Below are 8,876 nucleotides of genomic sequence, written 5' to 3'. Positions count from 1 at the left end.
CCACTTTCGGTCTCAGCATTTTTCAAATATTGATAACCACCTATAGAGTTGAATAAAACAGCTTCAGGCAGCACTGAGGCAAGTCCCAGCCTGGAGCTCCTCTGCCCGCACTGGCGGGGCGGCCAGTGGGGCGAGCGCCGGCCCCCGCCTGCTCCCTGTGCTGCTCCCCGTGCTGCTCCCCCAGGCATCTCTCCCGCATCTCAGCATCAATCCTGCATCTCAGCGTCTCTCCCGCACTTCGAGCTCATCCCACCCCGAGCCCGGCTGGAGGTGAACCCAGCCCTCTCCTTCCCCGATGGAGCCCGGCATCCGTCCACAGGCAGGTGTTTGCTCTTTGAAAAGTTTATGCTCTCCCTTTCTCTGGAAGCTCCAGCCTTCAGCAAAGGGGACTCAGGGTAATGACAGTTATTAAAACCTGCTGAATGATTAACAGATTATTGCTGCTGACAGATTCACCCGCAGTCCTGGCTGACCTTTGCTCCGAGCAGGTGGAGCATCTCCCACCTCCAGCGGAGCCTTCCTGCCTTGGGGAAAGCTCCCTGAGATGTGACAATGTGATGGGGACACGCTGCCTTCGTCCCCTCTGTGTCCCAGTGCTCCTCCTCCCCCCTGCCTGCCGCTAACAGCCACACGTTGTTTTAGCAGGAGGATGTTTGCTGCTCACTAACTTTATTGCGCCAGGAGACAGAAGGAGCATTTTGCTGCTCTCTCTTCAGAAGCTTCTTGCTTCCTCGCAGGCTCTCAGGTGGCCAGTGGAAACAGACTGTGGCAATGAACCGCCTCTTCTCCGGCCAGTTGCCCTCCGCTGCTGTGGAACGTGTTACCAGTGATATAGAAAGGAAAAAAATGCAAATAGACAGGAAAAAGGTGCTGGGAGCTTTGCTTTTCTAAGGCATTTAGGCATCGCTCTGCCAAAGGGGATGAACCGATCCACAGTTGACAGCTCTCATGACCCTGCAGCACAGCAGCTCTCCAAGCAGAAGCAAAAGAGAGGAAAGTGATTTTTTTCTCATTTTCTTTGCATCCCAGCAGCTTGATCTCACCTCCCTCTGAGTGCCATACATTGACAGTGTTTAGACTCCAGGAACAAAATGTTTTCAGCTCCAAAGCTGGTGTTTTCTCGTGCTTCAGAGCAATATAAACCATTTTCTCATTTTGCAAATGCCCTTTGTATTCTTAGAAGCCTTTATTCAGTCGTCAGCCAGAAATGCCCCTGCAGTAGGACCTACACCAAAAGGTACAATTTCAAAGCAGGACAAGGCACTGGTACCTGCTCCCCAGGGATGGCCCATCCCTCTGCTCCCAGGTGCTGCCGGGGGGATGCTGCAGGGGGATGGGGAGCCCGGGACATGTTGCCCAGGAAGCAAAAATTCACCATTGGCAAGAGCTTCTCCTTCTCATCCCCCAGTTCTGAGCCATTGGCGGAGCTCACTCATCCTCGCTGGGGCCTGCTGGGGGTGGGAGCTGCTCTTGGGGGATTTGGGACCCTGCTCCGGTGCCTCTCATCCAGCAGCAGCCACCGTGGTCGGTCCTGCCCACTGCATCCCCTGCAAGTCACAAGCACCAGAATTAGCTCCTGATAAAAGAGTATTTTTACATCCTGATGGTCTTTAGCGCAGCACACCAAAAAGCATTTACACTAGCAAAACAACAGGAGTAGCCATTAAAAACTCCCAAAATTTCCTACCCAAATTTCGCAGCTGTCCCATGGCTCAGAAATGACAGTGTGTGTACAACAAAATCCAGAGGACAAACCCTCTCGGTGTCCTCCCTTTCCTCCAGCCCACAGCCTCAACAGCAGGCTTCAGTCAGCCACCACCCCAGCCAAGGAGGCCAATTGCAGAGGAAAAAAAATGAAAAGCTCTTCCTTCCTGGGCTTAACTCTGTCCCTGCCACTGGGGAGGCAGGGCTGTCTCGCTCGGGGTTCACAGCGACACGCTCAGACGCTACATGAGGCACCCCCTTACACGTGTTTTCTGTGTCCTCGGTTTTCACCTCTTTGGGTGAAAAACGTAACTGCATGGGTTTGAAATTCCCACTTGTGTGAGAGGTGTCTTAGAGAAAACCAACCCCTCTGTTACACATCCACTGGTGCTTTCCCTTTTCTTAGCAATTTTCCAGAGCACCATCATTGCTTTTTCCCCTTTAGAAGAGCAGTCAGAAGCCGAGGGGATCCACAGCCGCCCGTGGGTTCCAGCTGCACGTTGGTTTATTGCCATTCCCCAAACCAGCAATCATTGTGAAATGCAGCAGCTGAGATTTTCAACTTCAAAAAGGCCGGAACGAAACGTTTTTACAGCTCCCAAGCGCTTCCTCAAAACCTGTGAGCCGCAAGATGACGCAAAACTGCCCTTTCCGCGAAATTCCAGGTTGGAGAATGGGGCGTTTTCCCGAGGAATGACACTCCGGGCACAAGGGGACCGCGGCGGCCGCTCCGCCTGCAGTTGCGGGGCTCTGCCGGGAGGTGGGGCCGTGCGGGCGGCGGGGGCTCCTCTCCCCCGCGCCTCCCCCGCCTCCCCCGGGCTGCGGTGGGTGCGGGAGCCGCCGCGGCGGGTGCTGCCCCGTCCCCGCAGGCAGCGGCCGGGGCTGGAGGCGCCGGGGGCCTTTCGGCTCCAGCTGAGAGCGGGTTCGCGGCTGGAACAGCGCCCGGGGGGGTCAAACCGCCGCGTTTTGGGGTCGGTTTTGATTGTCGGTGAGAAAACTGCAATTTTCAGAGATTCCGTGCGACAGCCCCAACACTAACCCCGGCGAGCGCCCCCGGGGGGTGGCTTTTCAGGGTTTTTAAAGAGACTCCTCTTAAGTTTCTGTCACTGGGCAATTTCCCGCTGGTTTCCGCAGCTTTCTGGCCTCATTCCAGGTTTTATGTGAAAGCCCTGCACATCACTGAGCAGCGCTGCAGGCTCCCATGCTGCGGCTCCTGAGGAGCTGCACAGTGCTCTGCAGGCACAGTGTCACTGCCCCCGGGGCTCCCCGTGTCCCCCCGTCACTGCCCCCCACACCCGGGGCTCCCTTCGTCCCTACGCCACGGCTCCCCGACCCCTCCTCACAACCATCACTTGCAGTTCAGCTGCAGATGCAAATCTGATCATCAGCGTGTTAGCAACACAGCTGCAACACTGCCAGGACTGAAAATGCTCCTCTTTGCATATCCGTTTAAATTTTACAAGTGAAATACAACCCTCAAAATAGCCAGCACAGGTTGTGCTCCAAATACGGAGCAGCCATGTGGGTGAAAATGTTACCTAATTTGAAATTTTCAGCCCAAAGCTGCAATTTAATTGCTTAATACCCACAGCAAGCAGTTTTCTTGTAAATTAATAGCATCAAATATATTAGGAAATGAAAATAGCTTCTTTGGCACTTATGTTTTTGCGATCCCTTATCTTCCTGGTATATTTTTAGAATGGGAGATGTTATTGCCAAAAGTCTCATTAAAAAGGATTTACAATAGTTAATAATTAGTGTATTAATGCACCAGATTGCAGCAAAATTAATACAGGCTTTTTCTGCCTGGACTTGATTCATTGCTACGCACTGAAGCGGCAACAAAACCGGGCCCAAGAGCAGTGACGGGTGTCCCCGGGGGAACGGCCTCGCGCAGGGAGAAGCCGGGGCTGACACAGAGGAAACCTCCACCATCCCAGCTGGAAAAGCAACAGCAGAGATTAATCGCCCTCTGCAGCCATCCTTGGTGCTCAGGGCAGTGGCAAGGACGGTCCCAGCTGTCCCTCTCTACACCCCGTAATGCTTTTCGGGACGCACACAAATTAAACCTAGAGCTGATCAGCCTCCGCCGGGCTCTGGCACCCTAGAAGGGCCGAGTAGCACAGACCCACCCTTCTGTTCCTCATCTGCCTGCCAGGCAGGTGCAGACCCTCCCACGATCAGGCTAACGAGAGGAAAACCAGGATGTTTGCCCACACCAGAAACCTCTTACTGACCCAAATCAGCCCTGGGAAATGGTGACAGTGATGGAGTGGCTGATGGGACTGAAAGAGTTTGAGTGTATTTCATGATAAAGGGCCTGTTTATATATTTAGCATTTTACTATGCCAGAATGCAGAGGGAGCATGTTTTGATCTGGTCTTTCATCCTGAGGGCTGGCTCTTCCTTCCCCTGACAAATAGTACGGGGGATTTAGTGAGAGAAGTTCTCCCTCTACAGATCTTTTTGCGAGTGATGGAAGTCGTGTGACAATGAGCCTTGTTCCTTTGTCACAGTTACTCCATTTCAGATGTCTTCAAAAGAAGGGTGCCAGCAGAAAACAGCGAAGAGGCAGGGCCCCTCACGCTGGTATGAAAATACAGCTGCAGTGCAGGGATGCTGGGGACACCATTCCTGTCCCACACATGGCCACAGAGCCCAGGTCCCCTGCGCAGGACACCGCACGGGGCGGCTGCACATCGTTTTAGAGCCCAAACTCAGTGTTAAAGCCACCTGCAAACTGCTTCAGCCTGTGCCCTGAGCTACACTCCCTGGGCAACAGCGGTGCAGCAGAGCAGAACGTGCCCAGCCCAGCCCAGGGTCACCCCCCACGGGGCAAATTGCACCCCCCCAAGACTTTGCAGTTTGGACTCTGACGTGCTGGAGAGGAGGAGGAGGGATGCACCGTGGGGCTGTGCTCGTCCCGTCTCGGGGACGGTCAGGCCTGTGGGTCACCGCTGAAGCCAGGGTGGCAGGATGCCCGGGACAAGCTCCGCGGGTCAGTAGCCGCCTCCTCCAGCAGCTCCCGGGCCGTGTTCCACCCGCAGGGTCCTGTCTCCAGCGCAGTGGGGCCGGCACCCCCCGGGTGGGAGCTCGGGAACCCAAGGGAGCGGGGGACAGGGCACAAGGGCATCCAGCCTGTCCTCGGAACCACTGACACTGAGCAGCGACACCGAGAGCCATTGAAACCGCTTTGCTGGAACTTAAGAAGAGAAAAATATCTATTAGGTAAATTCAGTCTTCCAGCAGCAAACCAGGGAGCAGAGGAACAAAATGTCATGCGTGCATCTGCAAACGCTGCCTCGCAGCCACACCAAGGCCTGCCTATGCAGAGCCCAGAATCCTGCCTATTTGCTCTTCTATTTTTAGGAAATAGTTTCACTTTCATTAAGTAATTTTCAGAAATCAGTACAGCCATTCATATGAAGGTTTGGTATGTTAATAAATAAGCCAGACAGAGGAAACTCGGTAACAAACCTTCTCCATGTCATAAATTCATTTACAGTAGAGCTCACAAGTTACATTTCATCCAAATCACAGAACACACGCACACTTTATAATGTAAGTCTGGGCCTTGTTTTAAGAGGTGGCCTCAATTACTGGGGCTCCCCTGAGAGGCATCGTTGGAAAGCCTTCACCGTTCCTGAAACAGAAGCATCCTGCGTAAGGTCTCCCTTATAATCCTAAGCCCCTTCAAAAAGTCCTTGATTCCACCATGTCCTGAAAGCAAAAAGTTTTCCTTGTAAGGTTTCACAGAACATGCAACTCCTACATCTGGTATTTTCAGATTTGTTATTTTTATTATTATTGTTATTTACTTAATAATGGGTAAGGGAGAATCTGCTAGCAGCACAGCAGTTCGGTTTTCCAAAAGCGTTAAAGAACTTCAGCACGAGGATCCAACAATCATTGAAGAACTGGTCCTTGCAGGGTGCAAGCACCGCTCTGCAAAGCAGGGAGTCTGGGGGAGCAGCGCCTGTGGCACCTTCACGGACAGGGACAGGGACACCTTCTTTTGGGACAATAACTGGTATAAGCTTGTGGTCCTGCAGAACACAGGAAGATGTCCCCATTTTATGTGAGAAAGCTAAAATGTAAATGCAGTGTGCTCAAAGAGCTTGATGAAACAGGATTTATGTCTTCTGTTTTTAAATATTGGACATTTCCAAACAGCTTATTCATTTGCTCCAGAAAATACAATTCTACCCACTTCTACCCACATAGCAGCCATGCAGCTTCAGCTTCCCAGGCATTATTTTCAGCAGATTTGCTGTTCCTTTTGTGCAGCGCTCATTGTCCAGCCTGACAGCCGCTCCTCTGTCTCTGCTCCCTCCTTTTTATCAGTAATCTCTTCTTTGATTTCTGTTTGGGTTTGGGTTTTGCTGAATGTCAAAGCTGATTTCTCAAGTCCTGCGCACACACGAAGAGACGGGCAATGTGCCGAGAATGCACGTCCCACCGGGACGCCGAGGGCAGCTCCAGCGAGGCCTGCGCACCCCGACCTGCAGAAATACCATGTGGGTGCTGCCAACGCTCCCGGGCCGAGTGTCCTGGTCCTGCAGAGGAGAGCCCGGCATGGTCCCAGAGCTGTGGCCAGTGACCAGCACATGCTGTGGAGCCAGCCCTGGGCACCCACAGCTCACCTTCAGAAACACACCTGAACATCAGGAGTTTGACCCAAAACTCTCAGAACATTCAAAGCAGATGCTGCCCTGCTGTAAATGATCTCAGCATCGTCTAGGGCCGTGGGGGAAAATGCTTCTGAGTGTCACAGCATTTCAGGCTTTTTTGCGAAAAGAGAGTTTGTTGTTTCTGACAAAGCCTCAGAGGCTGGGACTAGAAAAGAAAAGCATAAAAGATGGTCATCACTCTGCCAGGTCTCCACGTTATGCTTTGACTCGAATATTGTAGGATGGAGACAGAACGGGAGTGACAGTGTGGGTCAGTTCCCGTTTGGGCACTGGAAGTGAAAGGGCTGTGCAAGAGTTAAAATCAGAGCACAGTGACAGTAAATACGATGCAGGTGTTTATTATGGTGACATTTAACAAGGAAATCCTCTCGGCTGGGCGGCAGAGGAAGCAGCCTCCCCTGGAATAAGCAAATACAATAAATGCAGACAAAGATGGTTTCCCAACAGGCCGGCGGTGGGAGCGGGGCTGGGAGCGCAGTGCCACCGCTGCTTCCAGAGCTGCCGTGCCTGACACAGCACGTTGTCGTGTGACGAGTGCGGCCGGGCCGCTATTAACCTGCAGACTAATCACTATTCTGACCATGCCGCTGTATGCTCTGTGCACTTGGGGCCGGAGGAGAAGGGCCTTCCCGCGGAGCAGCAGCGAGGTGCTGAGCTGTGCCCAGTGTCACTGCCTGTCCCCTCCCGGGCGGCGGGAGCCACCAGCACATGGCACCCTGACACCGAGTGGCACTTCCCACGGCAGCGATGTGGTGCCAGACATTGTCACTGGAAATGTCAGCTGTTATTCTTAGAAACGTGGCCTCCGTAAATTGCAAGGTGCGGCCAACAAGCGCCTCAGCGGTGACAGTACCAGCAGGGCAGCTCTGCCCCGGCCAGCGGTGCTGGTGCCACTGGCCTGCCTGCTCCCTGCCCATTCCCTGCCCTCTCCCTGCTCCCTGCCAATTCCCTGCCTGTTCCCTGCTCCCTGCCTGCTCCTCTCCCTGCCTGCTCCCCGCTCCCCACCCCACGCACCCACACACCATCCCTCCCTGCCAGAAAAGGGCATCCTTCCCAGCTGATTCCAGGGAAGAGACCTCTCCAGAGGGAGGCGGGTGGGATGCCGAGGGCCGGCCCACCCCTGATCCCAACTCTTCTGTGTGCCCAGGCCCACGTCTCCATTGCCCGCAGCATCCTGCCCAGACCCGGGCACACACCCAGAGCTGGAAACAACATCTGGACAATGAAGGTCACGCATGAACTTTATAGCACTTTATAACAGTGTCATGTTTTGTGCAAGTTCTTTGCCTGTGCTTGGTGGGGCTTTGGGACCCCCTCTCTGAGCCCTGATGAGCAGGTACCACCTGAACGGGGACAATCCTCTGCTGTTGTTACGTGTCATTGCTTTACCTCCTGCAGCCACCCTGCCAATTCTCCTCGGTATAAAGCAGGAGGGTAAGCAGAGTCCATTGAAAATGCAATCATTATCTGCCATTTCACTGCTCACAGTTTGCTAATATTCTACAGAAAAGTCCCTTCTTGCGGAGTCAATTTAACAGTTTTGTATCTGACCAGAGCTACTCAGGTTATTCATCACAAATCATTCCAGCTGCAAACGAGCCCCTGTTCACGGGTCATTCTGTGGAGCAGCCCCGTGGGTGTATATTCCTCCTCTTTGGGAAGAAAGGCCGGGGGGAGGTTTCACGCCTTCCGTGTGCCTTTGTGGCTGCTGGGGACAGCTACTCCATGGAGAGGCTTTGGGACCCACGGCATGGGGAGGGACCTGTGCTGTGTTTCTGCCTCTCCTATCCCCCCTTCTGTTAGATGGCCCCAGGCACAGAATGATTAGCCATCATGAGCCCAGACCAGTCCCTTGGCTCGCTCCACTGCTGCTGGACAGAAAGCTGCTTGCAAAACCAGGCTCAGCACGCCGGGCCCTGAACTGCTCCTGGCAAAGCTTCTCCTCCCCTAACCCAGGCTCAGGGTGAGCAGTGTAACTGCATCCAGCTTCAACGCCCCACAGGTGATAGAGCCATCTCCTGTGCAAGAGGTGTTGGAGGCACTGGAGGCACTGGAGGGGCGGAGGTGCTGGAGATGTTGGAGGTGTTGGTGTTGGAGGTATTGGAGGCATTGGAGATGATGGAAGCATTGGAGATTATGGTGGTGCTGGAGGCACTGGAGATATTGGAGGTGCTGGAGATGTTGGAGGTGGTGGAGACGGAGAGGATGGAAGTGATGGAGGCATGGGAGATGTTGGAGGCAAGGAATGAGGGCAGGCGCTGCCAGAGCCAGCACGATGCACTAACAGCTCTGTGCTGCTCCTGCCTCAGTTTCCCCTCTGCGGCCACATCTGCAGCGAAGGATTTACTGTGATTTCCTCCACTGGCACATAGCAACCTGCCCTCAGCACCAGCTAACGCATGGCAAGGAATGCATTCAGCCAGCCAGAGAGAGGAATTTGCTCGGGGAAATGCTGTCATTTTGACATTTCATTTCATCCAA

General features: G+C 53.8%; 1 long non-coding RNA gene across 1 annotated transcript; it reads right to left on the bottom strand.

Annotated features, from left to right (window-relative positions):
• Positions 1–1,167: 1,167 nt before the first annotated feature.
• On the bottom strand, positions 1,168–1,817 carry LOC106889833. The gene is made up of 2 exons (XR_001412403.1): positions 1,688–1,817; positions 1,168–1,547 (listed from the first exon to the last, which is right to left on the bottom strand). It is a non-coding gene; the product is annotated as an uncharacterized LOC106889833 (long non-coding RNA).
• Positions 1,818–8,876: the final 7,059 nt, after the last annotated feature.

This window comes from Calidris pugnax, unplaced genomic scaffold (assembly GCF_001431845.1).
Source record: "Calidris pugnax isolate Ruff unplaced genomic scaffold, ASM143184v1 scaffold89, whole genome shotgun sequence".
Classification (NCBI taxonomy): domain Eukaryota; kingdom Metazoa; phylum Chordata; class Aves; order Charadriiformes; family Scolopacidae; genus Calidris; species Calidris pugnax.
The sequence above is the reverse complement of the archived record's forward strand: the minus strand, read 5'-3'. Positions and strand labels throughout refer to the sequence as shown.